This window comes from Ranitomeya variabilis, chromosome 3 (assembly GCF_051348905.1).
Source record: "Ranitomeya variabilis isolate aRanVar5 chromosome 3, aRanVar5.hap1, whole genome shotgun sequence".
NCBI classification, from domain to species: domain Eukaryota; kingdom Metazoa; phylum Chordata; class Amphibia; order Anura; family Dendrobatidae; genus Ranitomeya; species Ranitomeya variabilis.
Genome location: NC_135234.1, coordinates 290,850,346 through 290,867,247, shown reverse-complemented (window position 1 = coordinate 290,867,247; position 16,902 = coordinate 290,850,346). Strand labels below are relative to the sequence as shown.

Sequence of the window (16,902 nt, the reverse complement as noted above, 5' to 3'; positions counted from 1 at the left end):
TGATCAAGTGGTGGAAAATGAGGAGACATTGCTGAAGGCCTCATTAAAAACTAGGCCCAATTTAAAGGAGCGATTCTCCTAGAATAGCAATGCCCATGCATCAAGTGTATGAGCTAACAAACATTTACCCATGTGGGGTACATTATTTTAAAATATATTATTGGCATCATAGACACCCTTGCCCAAAAATTGACTGTCTGTAGCAGCACAGATGTTAAGCCTGGTGATCTAGTGGTGGAGAATGAGGAGGCAAAGATAAATCATAATGAAATAAAACAAATACATAAAAAATGTGAATCCACCAATGTAATTAAATAACAAAAGGGAGGGGGCGAACACAGGTTCATAGATTTGAAGCCAGAATGTGACCAACGAGATATGTTTGTCCCTAGAAAACAGCTCAGAGACAGGGCTATAAATAAAAATATAATATAAAAGTCTTTGAATTATTTTCTATTGTAGAGGTATACACTGCCTCAATAGAGGACTGTCCAGAGATAGGGAAAATGGAAAATATAAGAATAAATGGGAATAATAGATGTACATCTCTTTTTTATGACATTTCCCCTTGTGGGAGTAACATTTGTTTTGGTTTCCAATTAGAAAGGGGCATCATAAAAACACCCTTGCACAAAAAAATTGTGACTTTGGCATCACGGAATCCGTTCACCCTGGTGTTCTACTGGTTGTGGATGAGGAGGATGAGGATAAGAAGGAGGATAACAACAAACAGACCAAATCAGGAAGTGTATACCCATGTGTGGCTGTAAAGAGGTGCATAAGAATACACCTCCCCAAAAAACAGAATGAATTAGAGGTTATGTTTCGCTGTTTTCACTTGGTGGTGTACAGAAGTCTTTCCCAATCCAGCCCTTGTTCCTTTTTATAAGAGTCAGCCTGTCAGCATTTTCAGTTGACAGGCAGATGCGCTTATCTGTTATAATTCCACCAGCGGCACTAAAAACCCGCTAGGACAGAACGCTAGCAGCAGGGCAGGCCAGGACCTTCAAGGCATAAAGAGCCAGTTCATGCCACGTGTCCAGCTTGGATACCCAATAATTAAAAGGCACAGAGAAATCCCGAAGGATGTTTGTATGATCTGCAAGGTACTCCTTCAGCATCTTTCCCAAACATTGCACTTCTTGTAACAGCACCTCTTGCCTCTGTCCCAGCACGATGGGAGGGTCTGAGAATACTGTCCCAGAACTTTGCCATTGTTCCCCTGCCTGAGCTGGATTGTACTTCTGTCTCTCTCACTTGGAATCCTTGGTTGTACAACAAACTCTGATGTCTGCTGCCAGCATTCTCACATGGGAATTTTCTAAGTTATTCCTCTACAAGGGCCCTCTGTTCCTGTCGTATTTTAGAACACCTCTCTGCCTGTGGCAGAAGAGATTGAAAGTTCTCCTTGTAGCGTGGGTCTAGAAGTGTCACCAAAATTTTTTATAATGCGAGGGTCACGTGAAACGCAGCCAACATAAAGTCAGCCACGCGTGCCAGACTGCTAACAGGCAAGACTTCCGTGTCATCACCAACAGGATGACTGACCATGCTGTACTCATCCTCCTCCTCCCTGTCTTTAGGCCATCCCCGCTAACCAGACGGTATGACAGCTGTGCTTGTAGTACCATCTATAGCGCATGAAAGTACCTTCTGTTCTTCCTCCTCCTCCTCATTACCTGCCAATCCACGTTGCGAAGACATGAGGCTGGGCTGAGTGTAATCCCCCTGTACGGGTCCTTGATCCATGTCCTCGTGCTGTGCCTGCAATGCTGTTATGGACGGGTAATTTAGGAGCGACATGCGACTAGCTCTGAGCAGGTGGTAACTGTACAGACCGCAGTTCCTGAACTTAGCACAACACTAGCAGTAGCCGTGGGATGCTCACTCCCTGGACACCTCGTCACAGCCGGAGAACTAGCTACTAGGGTTGAGCGAAACGGGTCGACCATTTTCAGAAGTTGCCGACTTTTGGCAAAGTCGGGTTTCATGAAACCCGACCCCTGTGTGGGGTCGGCCATGAGGTCGGCGATCTTCTGAATCTGGTATCGGAATTCCGATACCGAGTTCTGATATGTTTGCGATATCGGAACTCGGTATCGGAATCCACATTTAAGTGTAAAATAATGAATTAAAATAAAAAATATTGATATACTCACCTCTCCGACGAGCCCTGGTAGTAATCGGCATCTTCCGTTCCTAATAATGAGCGCGTTCAGGGCCTTAGAAGACATCACGGCTTTGTTATTGGTCGCGGCGGCCCACGTGACCGCTCAGCGACCAATCACAAGCCGTGACGTAATTCTCTCAGGTCCTAAATTCCTCATTCTAGGAATTTAGGCCATGAGAATTACGTCACGGCTTGTGATTGGTCGCTGAGCGGTCACGTGGGCCGCCGCGACCAATCACAAAGCCGTGACGTCATCTAAGGCCCTGAACGCGCTCATTCTTAAGAAGAAAGGCTGCCGGAAAGAAGCCGAGGGTGAGTATATTCCTATTAGGTATATACTCACCCTCGTACGTGCCCTGCTTCTTTCCGGCAGCCTTCCTTCTTAAGAATGAGCGTGTTCAGGGCCTTAGATGACGTCACTGCTTTGTGATTGGTCGCGGCGGCCCACGTGACCGCTCAGCGACCAATCACAAGCCGTGACGTAATTCTCATGGCCTAAATTCCTAGAATGAGGAATTTAGGACCTGAGAGAATTACGTCACGGCTTGTGATTGGTCGCTGAGCGGTCACGTGGGCCGCCGCGACCAATCACAAAGCCGTGACGTCATCAAAGGCCCTGAACGCGCTCATTCTTAGGAACGGAAGATGCCGATTACTACCAGGGCTCGTCAGAGGGTGAGTATATCAATATTTTTTATTTTAATTCTTTATTTTACACTTAAATATGGATCCCTGGGCCTGAAGGAGAGTTTCCTCTCCTTCAGACCCTGGGAACCATAGTATCCCATTGCACTGCATTGGGTTTCGCGTTTCGGCCGACCTCGACCTCGACTTTTTTATAGGATCGGCCGATTTCACTCGACCCGACTTTTGAGAAAGTCGGGTTTCGTGAAACCCGACCCGATCCTATAAAAATAAAAGTCGCTCAACCCTACTAGCTACCCCTAAAGGTAGAAACAGGAAAGCTATCTTGCCTCAGAGAAAATCCCCAAAGGATAGGACAGCCCCCCACAAATATTGACTGTGAGAGGAGAAGGAAATGACATACGTAGTATGAAACAAGATTAAGCAAAGGAGGCCACTTCTAGCTAGATAGACAGTAAGGAAAGGGCACTGTGCGGTCGGTAATAAAAACTAGAAAAAGTCCACCGCAGAGATATGCAAAAAATCTCCACACCTGACTAAAGGTGTGGAGGGCAAAATCTGCAGCCCAGAGCTTCCAGCTTAGCTAAATAGATCCATACTGATAAGCTGGACAAATGAGCAAAAGATAGAATGTGCTAAACAATAAGTCCACAACAAGTGGACTGCAAAACAAACAAGGACTTATCTTTGCAGAACTGGACAGAGTGTCAGGGAAATCCAAAAGACCAGTGGCTCCAAGCAGGAACAATTGACAACTGGCATTGATTGAGGGATAAGGCCAGACTAAAATAGCCGAGCCAAAAAGACGATCAGTGGAAGCAGCTGCTGATGCTAAATCCAAGAAGCAGCTATACCACTCAAAACCACAGGAGTGGGCCCAAGAGCAGAATTCACAAAAGTGCTACTTACAACCACCGGAGGGAGCCCAAGAGCGGAACTCACAACACAATGCATGCTTTTTAATTGTGAGCAGAGAGGTGTACAGAATGCTGAGAAGCGGGATGGTGATGCTAATTATTGCGTCATCGCCGCTCACCATCTTGGTGCAGTCCTCAAAGTTTTGTAGGATGTTAGATATGTCTGACATCCATGTCCACTCCTGAGGTCTTATCTGTGGAGTTTGAACTGAATATCGAAGTCCTTGTTAATGTTGGTAGTCAACAACTGCCCTATTCTGATCACAAATCCTTTCCAACATATGCAGCGTAGATTTCCAGCACGTGGGGACATCACACACCAGTCGGTGAGCTGTAAGCTGCAAACTCTGCTGAAGCACAGCAAGAGCAGCTGAAGATGTAGCTGACTTTCTAAAAATGGGCAGACAGAAGGTGTACTTTCACTAGCAGATCCGGCAGCTCCAGTTAGCTTTTCAGAAAACATTGAACCACGAGTTTAAGCACATGGGCCAAGCAAAGGTACGTGTGTGAGCTCACCTTGCCTCAGAGCCGCCAGCAGGTTCCAGCCAATGTCACACATGACCATGCCTGGCTGTAGGTTCAGTGGTGTCATCCAAATATCTGACTGCTCTTTCAGGGCTGTCCACAACTCTTCTGCATTATGCGGTTTGTCACCTATGCAGATTAGCTTCAGCACAGCCTGTTGCCGCTTGGCTGAGGCAGTGCTGCAGTACTTCCAACTTCTGACTGATGTGTTGATTTCAGAGATGGAGGCTGATGAGGAGGAGGAGGTGCAGTAGCTGTAGACTGTGGGGGCAACCCTAATTGACGTAGAGCCCACAATCCTCAGCGTGGGGAGGATGTGTTTCATCCCAAGGTCCGGCTGGGTCCTGGCTTCCACTATGTTAAACCAGTGTGCCGTCAGGGAGATGTGCCGTCCCTGCCCACAAGCACTTGTCCACGTGTCTGTGGTTAGGTTTACTTTCCCAGTAACAGCATTGTTGAGGGCACAGGTAATGATGTGGGACACCTGCTGATGTAATGCCGGTACGGCAAACCGGGAGAAATAGTGGCGACTGGAGACCAAGTACCCTGGGACGGCTGCTGCCATCAAGTTGCGGAAAGCTTCCATCTTAACAAGCCTATAAGGCAACATTTCGAGTGCAAGCAGAAGAGAAATGTTAGAATTTAGGACTGTGGCCTGTAAGGTGTTGGCTGGGTATTTTTCCGCTTACGTTCCAATGACAACTGAAGGCTGTGCTGGCACAAGGATGTGGACGGGCTTGATGGTGGTGTTGCTTGACTGTGGGCAACAACAGGTGCAGGGCTAGAGGCATCATTACTTACACGATGGACTGGGGATTGGATTCTATGCAAAACAGTGCAAAAAGCAGTGGTGTCCCCTGCAGACAGTGTTCCTGGAGCCTGGGGGTTGGCCCACAAAGTCCGGTGCTTTGCTGCCATGTGCCTGATCATGCTGGTGGTGGTCAGGCTGGTAGTTTTGCTACCCCTGCTGATGCGGGCATGTGCTGCAAATGGCCTGTTTGGTGTTATTGGCAGAGTCTTTAAAACATAACCAGACTCAGGGAGATCTAACAGTTGGAATAGCAACTTCCCTCAGATTGGTGTTATGGGGAATGGCTGCACGTCTTCTGTCTGTGGCCACAACACTGCTTCTTCCTGCCTGTTGGTGTGATATGCCTCCTTCCCCATGTGTGCTGCTGTCCTTCCTCTGCATGTCCTCCTGCCAGGTTGGGTCAGTCACTATGTCATCCACCACCTTGCTTTCCACATCCGCACCCTGCTCCTCCTCCCGACTTTCTGGAAATTGTGTCTCATCATCGTCCACCTCTTGTGACACTTTCCCACCATTGCCTTCATGTGACCGTGGCTTGTTAAAGCTTTGGGCATCGCTACATGCGATCTCATCTGGCCCCACTTCAAGTTGACCGTCCGAGAGTACGGAATCTTGAAAGGGAAACTGAACAGCTCTTCGGAGTGTCCAAGTGTGGGATCAGTTGTCTCAGGGCACTCGACATGGTAGGAGGAAGGAGGATCAGGGTGAGGAATATCCGGTCCACACTCACGGCTACTCAGACTTGACCATGTGGAAGACATGATGGTGGTGACTAAGTGACTGGAAGCATTATCCACTGTCCAACCAACAACAGTTTAACACTGTTCTGGATTCAATAGTGGTGTGCTGCGTTCCCCTAGAAACCGGGACAGGAAGGTTGAGCAAGAAAATGTGGGTCGTTGTTGTGGCCTATTTTCAGCTTGGCAATGGCCTCGTCCTCGTCCTCTGCATGCACCATCAGCATCACGTCCACTTCCCTGTCCCTTGCCCCTTGCCTTGCCTTGCCCATTTTGAATGGACTACTGAACGATTTCAAAAGCTCAACACAAATGTATTTATTTAAAGCAAAATTATATCTGATCAGTATGCCTTCAAAGCTACGATTTTTCCACCACAGATACACCAGGCCTCAGCCAGACATATAAGACTGTATAAAATATATTTTTTTTTTGGGGGGACTGTCTAATTTTTTTTCTCTTGCACGTATTATTTGGCAAAAAAACTAAAAATGAATACAAGAACGCTAGCAGACAGAACTATGAAACTTATACCTGCGAAGCTACGATTTTTCCACCACGGATACACCAGGCCACAGCCGCAGATAACAGACTGTATAATTTTTGGGGGGGTTTGGAGAATTGTTAAAATAACATAAAAAGAGTGGAACAAGGCTAGCAGACAGAACTATGAAACTTGTGCCTGGGAAGCTACCATTTTTCCACCACCGATACACCAGCCGTCAGCCTCAGATAACAGACTGATGTAAATGTGGCCTGGATTTTTTTTGGCTCAACTAAATTGTGTCAACAAGTTGGCTATGACATTAAAAAATATATATTTTTTGGCGCTCTCACATCTGGTGTCTGGAACAAAACAAACAAACAAAAAAAAAGGTAGATTTGCACGTTCTTAGATTTCAATAACCTGGCTGCAGTAGGCAGCGTGAACAAGCAAATAAATGTTCAAATAAGGGGGCTATGGATTGCTTTAGAATAAAAGGAGCAGGTATCAGATGAAGAAAAAAAGCCACAGAAAACTGCAGCTAGATATACTGTATGTTAAATAAGCAGCAGCAGCAAGTAGTGGAGCTTTTGGAGGTATGCAGTGAGAGCTATGTGCTCACATACAGTGCCTGCAGGCCTTGCACTGATGTGGATATGTGCACATAGACTCCCCTTACCTACCTAGCGCTGCAATCTCGGGACCCCCGAATTAGCCCTAAAAAGGACTGTTGGTTTCTCAAGAGATGTGGACTGAACAGTTGCAGACTTACACTAACTATTAAAAGCACAATTCTGACCCTATGTCAGCAGCAGCTCTCCCTACACTCGCTAAGTCCAGAGCAGAATGTGTCGAGCAGGGCGGCGACATGTCTCTTATAGCCCTGATGACGCTGTGCAGCCAGCCAATCATTGTAATACCACAACAAAGATGGCTGCGGCATTACAGTGCATGGCTAACAATCCCTGCACTGTTATTGGCGCTCTAAAGAGTGCCAGAATTGCAGGGCGGAGACCCGTGCTCCCGCTGAATAATCCCGGAAACACTCAGTGCTCGCCGAGTCCACAGAGCATAGTGATACTCGAGCGATTAACAAGTAGTGGCGAGCATGTTCACTCATCATTATTAATTATGTGTTCTCTGATTTGATTGGGTGGTTTGTGGTCATTTATTTAGATTATGTTCAGATTTTTTTTCATCTGATAAGCAGGCTTATATTGTTCATCTGCGTACGGTTCTCCAGAGGCTCCGGGAGAATCAGCTGTTTGCCAAATTGGAGAAATGTTCGTTCTTTGTTCAGAACCTGTCTTTTTGGGGGTTCATTGTGTCCTGTGAGGGGTTTTGCATGGATCCCAAGAAGGTTCAGGCCATTGTGGACTGAGTCCAGTCTTGGGATCTGAAAGGTCTGCAACGCTTCTTGGGATTCGCTAATTATTACCGGAGGTTTATTAAAGGGTTCTTACAAGTAGTTAAACACCTCACTGATTTGACGCAGAAGAGGGCTGATGTTAAGAACTAGTCAGTTCCAGCTGTTTCGGCGTTTTTGTCCTTAAAAAAATGCTTCATGACTGCCCTGGATTTGGTTTAACCTGATTCATCTGAGCCCTTTGTGGTAGAGGTGGGCGCTTGGGAGGTGGGGGCCTGCCACATTGACCAATCTGAGACCATGTGCCTTCTTTTCTAAGAAGTTCTCCCCGGCAGAAAGGAACTACGATGTGGACAATCTAGAGTTCTGGCTGTTAAGATGGCTTTTGAGGAATGGAGGCATTTGTGGCACCCCAGGAGTCCGGTTGCCACAGTGGCATTGCTTCCCTCACAGGGGGTGTTGTCATGCCTGGAAGCAAGGAGGGATCCCTTTTCCATGTACATCAGCATGCAACACCTTTTCTACTCCAGACCAGAAGGGAGAGCTCTAACACCTGATTTCAGGGGAGCTTCCCTCTAAGTTCTTGCCTGGAGGAAGGGTTAGGAGCAGTGTTGAGCATTCCGATACCGCAAGTATCGGGTATCGGCCGATACTTGCGGGTATCGGAATTCCGATACCGAGATCCGATACTTTTGTGGTATCGGGTATCGGTATCGAAACAACATTAATGTGTAAAATAAAGAATTAAAATAAAAAATATTGCTATACTCACCTCTCCGACGCAGCCTGGACCTCACCGAGGGAACCGGCAGCGTTCTTTGCTTAAAATGTGCGCTTTTTCTTCCTTCCGTGACGTCACGGCTTGTGATTGGTCGCGTGCTGCCCATGTGGCCGCGACGCGACCAATCACAGCAAGCCGTGACGTAATTTTCAGGTCCTTCTAGGCATTCAGTATTTTAAAATTACGTTCCGGCTTTGTGATTGGTCGCGTCGCGGTCACATGGGCGACGCGACCAATCACAAGCCGTGACGTCACGGGAGGCAGGAAACGCGCGCATTTTTAAAATTACGTCGCGGCTTGTGATTGGTTGCGTGCCGCCCATGTGACGCAGAAATAGGCATTCAGGACCTGAAATTACGTCACAGCTTGCTGTGATTGGTCGCGTCGCGGTCACATGGGCGGCAAGCAACCAATCACAAGCCGCGACGTAATTTTAAAAATGCGCGCGTTTCCTGCCTCCCGTCACGTCACGGCTTGTGATTGGTCGCATCGCCCATGTGACCGCGACGCGACCAATCACAAAGCCGGAACGTAATTTTAAAACACTGAATGCCTAGAAGGACCTGAAAATTACGTCACGGCTTGCTGTGATTGGTCGCGTCGCGGCCACATGGGCGGCACGCGACCAATCACAAGCCGTGACGTCACGGAAGGAAGGAAAAGCGCGCATTTTAAGCAAAGAACGCTGCCGGTTCCCTCGGTGAGGTCCAGGCTGCGTCGGAGAGGTGAGTATAGCAATATTTTTTATTTTAATTATTTATTTTACACATTAATATGGTTCCCAGGGCCTGAAGGAGAGTTTCCTCTCCTTCAGACCCTGGGAACCATCAGGGATACCGTCCGATACTTGAGTCCCATTGACTTGTATTGGTATCGGGTATCGGTATCGGATTAGATCCGATACTTTGCCGGTATCGGCCGATACTTTCTGATACCGATACTTTCAAGTATCGGACGGTATCGCTCAACACTAGTTAGGAGTTTCAGTCAGACTCTGAGACTGTGAAGGAGGAAGAGGCAAGTGAGGAGAACCTGGGGGATTGGAGCTGCGACTGAGCTCACCCTAGGACTGAGCACCAAAGACCGGACACCGGAGATTGCAGGTCTCCTGGCCCCAGCTAACACCCTGAGGTACAGCAGCATGCAAGAGCCCTCAGTCACCATGAGGGAGCGACACCTGGAACAGGCTCAAGCTGCCTGCCATGTGAGTAGTGTTCCATTTAATGGACAGACAGAGAGGGACTTGAGTAGAGCATAAAGCATCAAGAACCTAGAGAACAGTGCAATAGGGAGGCCTCCTACCCCACCTGGCAAGGTGGATTCTGAATTGCTTCCAGGCTGCCCAGATCTCCATTACCACCTGTTACCTGTGGTTCAGACTGCACCTTCAACAAGGAATTAAAGGTAAAGAAAACTGCAGCCCTTGTGTCCTCTAGTTCTGTCCCGCACCCTCAGTCCTGCACCTCAACATCCACAATCCCTGGTAGCCCCAGGGCCTTGCTCCACCTGTGGGGAGCAGAACCATTTCCGCTGCAACATCATCAGCCCCAGCGGTCCCCTTAAGCAGCGTCGGCTACCCATTGCTGAACACCACAGGTGGTGTCACGTGAAATCCCCTACAAACATTCCCTCATTACTTTTATTGCGTGCCCAGGGCCATGGACCGAGTCACTGCTGCAGTGACCACCCTTTAAGAATCGTCCGACCCGGTTCCAAGTACCCCACGGCACTAGCTGGTGTCCCATTTCTTGCGTCATGAACAGGATATAGTAGCCCAGAACTGCCGGGTCCTGTGCACCATAGAGTTTATTAAACTGTATGATAACCCCCAGGAGGAGCAGAAGAGGTGAGTCTTCATGTACGGAGCCTTGGAAAGAGCACAAAGGGAAGCTGCCCTCCATGCTCTGCTGTCAGGGGGTGAAAAAGCTGGAGGCCCCAACCGGAAACCCTCAGGAGCTCAATTCATCCCGCCGGTGGAGCAGCCGCTTAATACTGTAACGATACATAGAGCCTGGCTGAGGTTAACTAGCAGGGAGGAACATGTCCAGTGTTATGGACCTGGTGGTTAGGTGCACCAGGAATGACCTGATAGTTAAACACGGAATCAGGACGAGCTCTGGGGAAATGGGAACTCTGCTGACCGCAAACCCTACTCCTATCAACACAACTAGAAACAGCCGTGGAGCGTGCCTGACTCTGCCTAGACGCCTCTTCACAGCCTAAGAGCTAACTACCCCTAAAGAAAGGAAACAAAGCCTTACTTGCCTCAGAGAAATTTCCCCAAAGGTGAAAGCAGCCCCCCCACAAGTATTGACTGTGAGATAAGAGGAAATCACAAACACAGGATGAAATAGGTTTTAGCAAAGAGAGGCCAGTCTAACTAAACAGATTGAGGATAGAAAAGGGATCTTTGCGGTCAACACAAAAAGCTACAAAAACCACGCAGAGTGTGCAAAAAATACCCCCGCACCGACTCACGATGGTGCCACTATGCACCCCCAGAGCTTCCAGCTAGCCAGGTGGTTTCATGATAGCAAGCTGGACTAGAACTTAGCAAGAAAAACCATATGAAACAAATGAACAAGCAGGAACTTAGCTTGTGCTGGAGTAGACAGGTCCTCAGAAAGATCCAGGAGAGATCTGAACCAGTACTAGAACATTGACAGCTGGCATGGAGTAACGATCTGAGTGGAGTTAAATAGAGAATCAGCCTAGCCCCAAACGAGGGCAGCTGGAGAAGGAATCTCATAACCAGCAGCTCCACTCACAGCCACCAGAGGGAGTCCACGTACCATTCATGACCACAGGAGGGAGTTTGAGAACGGAATTCACAACAGTACCCCCCCTTGAGGAGGGGTCACCGAACCCTCACCAGAGCCCCCAGGCCGATCAGGACGAGCCAAATGAAAGGCACAAACTAAATCGGTAGCATGGACATCAGAGGCAACAACCCAAGAATTATCCTCCTGACCATAGCCCTTCCATTTGACCAAGTACTGAAGTTTTCGTCTCGAAATACGAGAATCCAAAATCTTCTCCACCACATACTCCAACTCCCCCTCGACCAACACCGGAGCAGGAGGATCAACGGAGGGAACCATAGGCGCCACATATCTCTGCAGCAACGACCTATGGAACACATTATGGATGGCAAAAGAAGCAGGAAGGGCCAAACGAAATGATACAGGATTAAGAATTTCAGAAATCTTATAAGGACCAATGAAACGAGGCTAAAACTTAGGAGATGAAACCTTCATAGGAACATAACGAGATGATAACCAAACCAAATCCCCAACACGAAGTCGGGGACCAACACGGCGACGGCGGTTAGCGAAACGTTGAGCCTTCTCTTGGGACAAGGTCAAATTGTCCACCACATGAGTCCAAATTTGTTGCAACCTGTCCACCACAGAATCCACACCAGGACAGTCCGAAGGCTCAACCTGCCCTGAAGAAAAACGAGGATGAAAACCAAAATTACAAAAAAAAGGCGAAACCATAGTAGCCGAACTGGCCCGATTATTAAGGGCGAACTCAGCTAATGGCAAGAAGGTCACCCAATCATCCTGATCCGCAGAAACAAAGCATCTCAGATAAGTTTCCAAAGTCTGATTGGTTCGTTCGGTTTGGCCATTTGTCTGAGGATGGAAAGCCGAAGAAAAAGATAAATCAATGCCCATCTTAGCACAAAAGGACCGCCAAAACCTTGAAACAAACTGGGAACCTCTGTCAGACACGATGTTCTCCGGAATGCCATGCAAACAAACCACATGTTGGAAAAATAATGGAACCAAATCAGAGGATGAAGGCAATTTAGGCAAAGGTACCAAATGGACCATTTTAGAGAAGCGATCGCAAACCACCCAGATGACCGACATCCTTTGAGAAACAGGAAGATCTGAAATAAAATCCATGGAAACATGCGTCCAAGGCCTTTTCGGGACCGGCAAGGGCAAAAGTAACCCACTGGCACGAGAACAGCAGGGCTTAGCCCGAGCACAAGTCCCACAAGACTGCACAAAAGAATGCACATCCCGCGACAAGGAAGGCCACCAAAAGGACCTAGCCACCAAATCTCTGGTACCAAAAATCCCAGGATGACCAGCCAACACCAAACAATGAACCTCAGAGATAACTCTATTAGTCCATCTATCAGGGACAAACAGTTTCTCCGCTGGACAACGGTCAGGTCTATCAGCCCGGAAATCCTGCAGCACCCGCCACAAATCAGGGGAGATGGCAGACAGAACCACCCCCTCTCTGAGAATACCAGCTGGCTCAGGAACCCCAGGAGAATCAGGCACAAAACTCCTTGAAAAGGGCATCAGCCTTCACATTCTTAGAACCCGGAAGGTACGAAACCACAAAATTGAAACGGGAGAAAAACAGCGACCAACGAGCCTGTGTAGGATTCAACCGCTTGGCAGACTCGAGATAAGTCAGATTCTTGTGATCTGTCAAGACCACCACGCGATGCTTGGCTCCTTCAAGCTAATGTCGCCACTCCTCGAATGCCCACTTCATAGCCAACAACTCCCGATTGCCATCATAATTACGCTCAGCAGGCGAAAACTCTCTCGAAAAGAAAGCGCATGGCTTCATTACAGAGCAATCAGAACTTCTCTGAGACAAAACAGCCCCTGCTCCAATTTCAGAAGCATCAACCTCGACCTGAAAAGGGAGCGAAACATCTGGCTGACACAACACAGGAGCCGAAGAGAAATGACGTTTCAACTCCTGAAAAGCCTCAACGGCCACAGAGGACCAATTCACCACATCAGCATCCTTCTTGGTCAAATCAGTCAATGGTTTAACAACACTAGAAAAATTAGCGATGAAGTGAAGGTAAAAATTGGCAAAGCCCAGAAATTTCTGAAGGCTCTTCACAGATGTAGGCCGAGTCCAATCATAAATAGCTTGGACTTTAACAGGATCCATCTCGATAGTAGAAGGGGAAAAAATGAAGCCCAAAAAGGAAACCTTCTGAACTCCAAAGAGACACTTAGATCCCTTTACAAACAAGGAATTAGCACGAAGGACCTGGAACACCATTCTGACCTGCTTCACATGGGACTCCCAATCATCTGAAAAGACCAAAATATCATCCAAATATACGATCATGAATCTATCCAGACACTTTCGGAAGATGTCATGCATAAAGGACTGAAACACAGAGGGAGCATTAGAAAGGCCGAATGGCATCACCAGGTACTCAAAATGGCCCTCGGGCATATTAAATGCTGTTTTCCATTCATTGCCCTGTTTAATACGCACAAGATTATACGCCCCTCGAAGGTCTATCTTGGTGAACCAACTAGCCCTCTTAATCCGAGCAAATAAATCAGACAGTAGAGGCAAAGGGTACTGAAATTTGACCGTGATTTTATTAAGAAGGCGGTAATCTATACAAGGTCTCAGAGAACCATCCTTCTTGGCCACAAAAAAGAACCCTGCTCCCAATGGTGACAACGACGGGCGAATATGCCCTTTCTCCAAGGACTCCTTTATATAACTCCGCATAGCGGCGTGTTCTGGCACAGACAAATTGAAAAGTCGTCCCTTAGGGAACTTGCTACCAGGAATCAAATTATTAGCACAATCACAATCCCTATGAGGAGGTAGGGTACTAGACTTGGGCTCATCAAATACATCCTGGTAATCCAACAAAAACTCAGGGACTTCAGAAGGAGTGGAGGAAGAAATTGACAATGAAACATCCCCATGTACCCCTTGACACCCCCAACTGGACACCGACATTGATTTCCAATCCAATACTGGATTATGGACCTGCAGCCATGGCAAACCCAACACGACCACATCATGCAGATTATGCAACACCAAAAAGCGAATATCCTCCTGATGCGCAGGAGCCATGCACATAGTCAACTGGGTCCAGTACTGAGGCTTACTCTTGGCCAAAGGCGTAGCATCAATTCCCCTCAAAGGAATGGGATGCTGCAAGGGCTCCAAGAAAAAACCACAGCGCCTGGCAAACTCCAAGTCCATCAAATTCAGGGCAGTGCCTGAATCCACAAATGCCATAACAGAATAGGATGACAAAGAGCAAATCAGAGTGACGGACAGAAGAAATTTAGGCTGTACAGTACCAATGGTGACGGACCTAGCGAACCACTTAGTGCGCTTAGGACAATCAGAGATAGCATGAGTGGAGTCACCACAGTAAAAACACAGCCCCTTCTTGCCGTTCAGCTCTGGTCAAAGTCCTATCACATTGCATAGGCTCAGGCCTCTGCTCAGAGGATACCGCCAAATGGTGCACAGTTTTGCGCTCACGTAAGCGCCGATCGATCTGTATGGCCAAGGACATTGATTCATTCAGACCAGCAGGCATGGCTTGTGATTGGTCGCGTCGCGGTCACATGGGCGACGCGACCAATCACAAGCCGTGACGTCACGGGAGGCAGGAAACGCGCGCATTTTAAAATTACGTCATGGCTTGCTGTGATTGGTCGTGTCGCGGTCACATGGGCGGCACGCAACCAATCACAAGCCGTGACATAATTTTAAAATGCGCGCGTTTCCTGCCTCCCGTGACGTCACGGCTTGTGATTGGTCGCGTCGCCCATGTGACCGCGACGCGACCAATCACAAGCCGGAACGTAATTTTAAAATCCTGAATGCCTAGAATTAGGCATTGAGGACCTGAAAATTACGTCACGGCTTGCTGTGATTGGTCGCGTCGCGGCCACACGGGCGGCACGCGACCAATCACAAGCCGTGACGTCACGGAAGGAAGTAAACGCGCGCATTTTAAGCAAAGAACGCTGCTGGTTCCCTCGGTGAGGTCCAGGCTGTGTCGGAGAGGTGAGTATAGCAATATTTTTTATTTTAATTATTTATTTTACACATTAATGTTGTTTCGATACCGATACCCGATACCACAAAAGTATCGGATCTTGGTATCGGAATTCCGATACCCGCAAGTATCGGCCGATACCCGATACTTGCGGTATCGGAATGCTCAACACTACTGACTACGCTGGTCAGAAAAAGACTCTGCAACTCATTACCCATTACTACTGGTGGCCTGCCATGGGTAAAGATATCCAGGAGTATGTCACAGCCTGTCCTTCATGTGCCTGTAACAAAATTGATAAAAGCCTAACAACTGGTAGTTTATGGCCTCTTCCGATTCTGGCAGCACATTGTGATGGATTTCATCTTGGATCTTCCCATTTCTTCTGGCTGTTCTGTAGTATGGGTTGTGGTGGTATAAGTTATGGGTTGCGCTTCTCTAAGATGGCTCACTTTGTTCCGCTACCAGGTCTCTCGTCTGCTCCTGAACTTGTAGATCACTTCATTCAGCATATCTTCTGTCTCCATGGATTTCCTCTCCATATTGTGTCCGACGGGGTGTCCAGTTAACCTCAAAGTTCTGGAGAGCAGTCTGCAAACAGGTGAAAATAGAACTGGATTTCTCTTCAGCATATCATCCCCAATCCAATGAGCACGTGGAGAGGACTAACCAGATTCTGACCAGATTCCTGCGCCACTTCGTCAGCGCACACCACGACTACTGGGTAGAGTTACTGCTCTGGGCAGAATTCTCCTACAACAACCAAGTGAGTGAATCTTCTGGAAAATCTCCTTTTCAGATTGTGTTTGGACTCCAACCCGGAATTTCTCTTCCTATTTCTGGACCATCTGGCAATGTCAGCTGATACCTTTTCTGAGGATTTCTTGAAAATTTAGAGTGATACCAAGACTGCTTTGGAGAAAGCCTCACAACGGATGAAAAGGCATGTGGACAAAAGACGCTTGGATGCTCCCACCTTTTGTCCTGGAGACAAGGTATGGCTCTCCTCCAAGTACATCCACCTGAAGGTGCCTTCCTACAAATTAGGTCCCCGTTTCATTGGGTTCTTTGAATTCTTGAGACAAATCAACCCGGTCTCTTACAAACTGAAATTGCCTACTTCCTTACGTGTGCCTAACTCCTTTCATGCTTCTCTCCTCAAACCTGTAGTATTGAGTTCCTTTTTCAAGGACCCGGGTACAACTCCAGATCCTGTCTCTGAGGATGATGTTTTTGAGGTAAAGTATATCTTGGCCAATAAGAAAGTAAGGGGTAAGACCTATTACCTGATGGACTGGAAGGGTTTTGGTCCTGAGGAGAGGTTTTGGAGCCTAAAGAGAACATCTAGGCTCCTCTCCTTCTTAAAAGATTTCACACAGGCTTGAAAAAGATGGAGCGTAAAGAGGGGGGATATTGCTACACCCGTATCTTGAGCTGCCCCCTGTTCTGGTCCCTCACCTGCTTCTGCTACAGAGGCAGCCCCTGCACCTCTGCGAGGTCCCTGCCTGGATCCCTGCTCTTGGTCTGTTCCTTGGCATCCTGCTGCTGCTACTCCCTCCCCCACTTCCTGGCACTCTGCCAGCAGGACTCCAGGGAGAATGCTTAGGACACACGCGCGTATCTCCGGTCTCTTAAAGGGACAGCACACA

General features: G+C 47.9%; 1 protein-coding gene across 1 annotated transcript in view; it reads right to left on the bottom strand.

Moving 5' to 3' along the window:
- The window catches only part of SPDEF (SAM pointed domain containing ETS transcription factor), a 604,091-nt gene that overhangs the window by 121,770 nt on the left and 465,419 nt on the right, over positions 1–16,902 (bottom strand). The window lies entirely within an intron of this gene.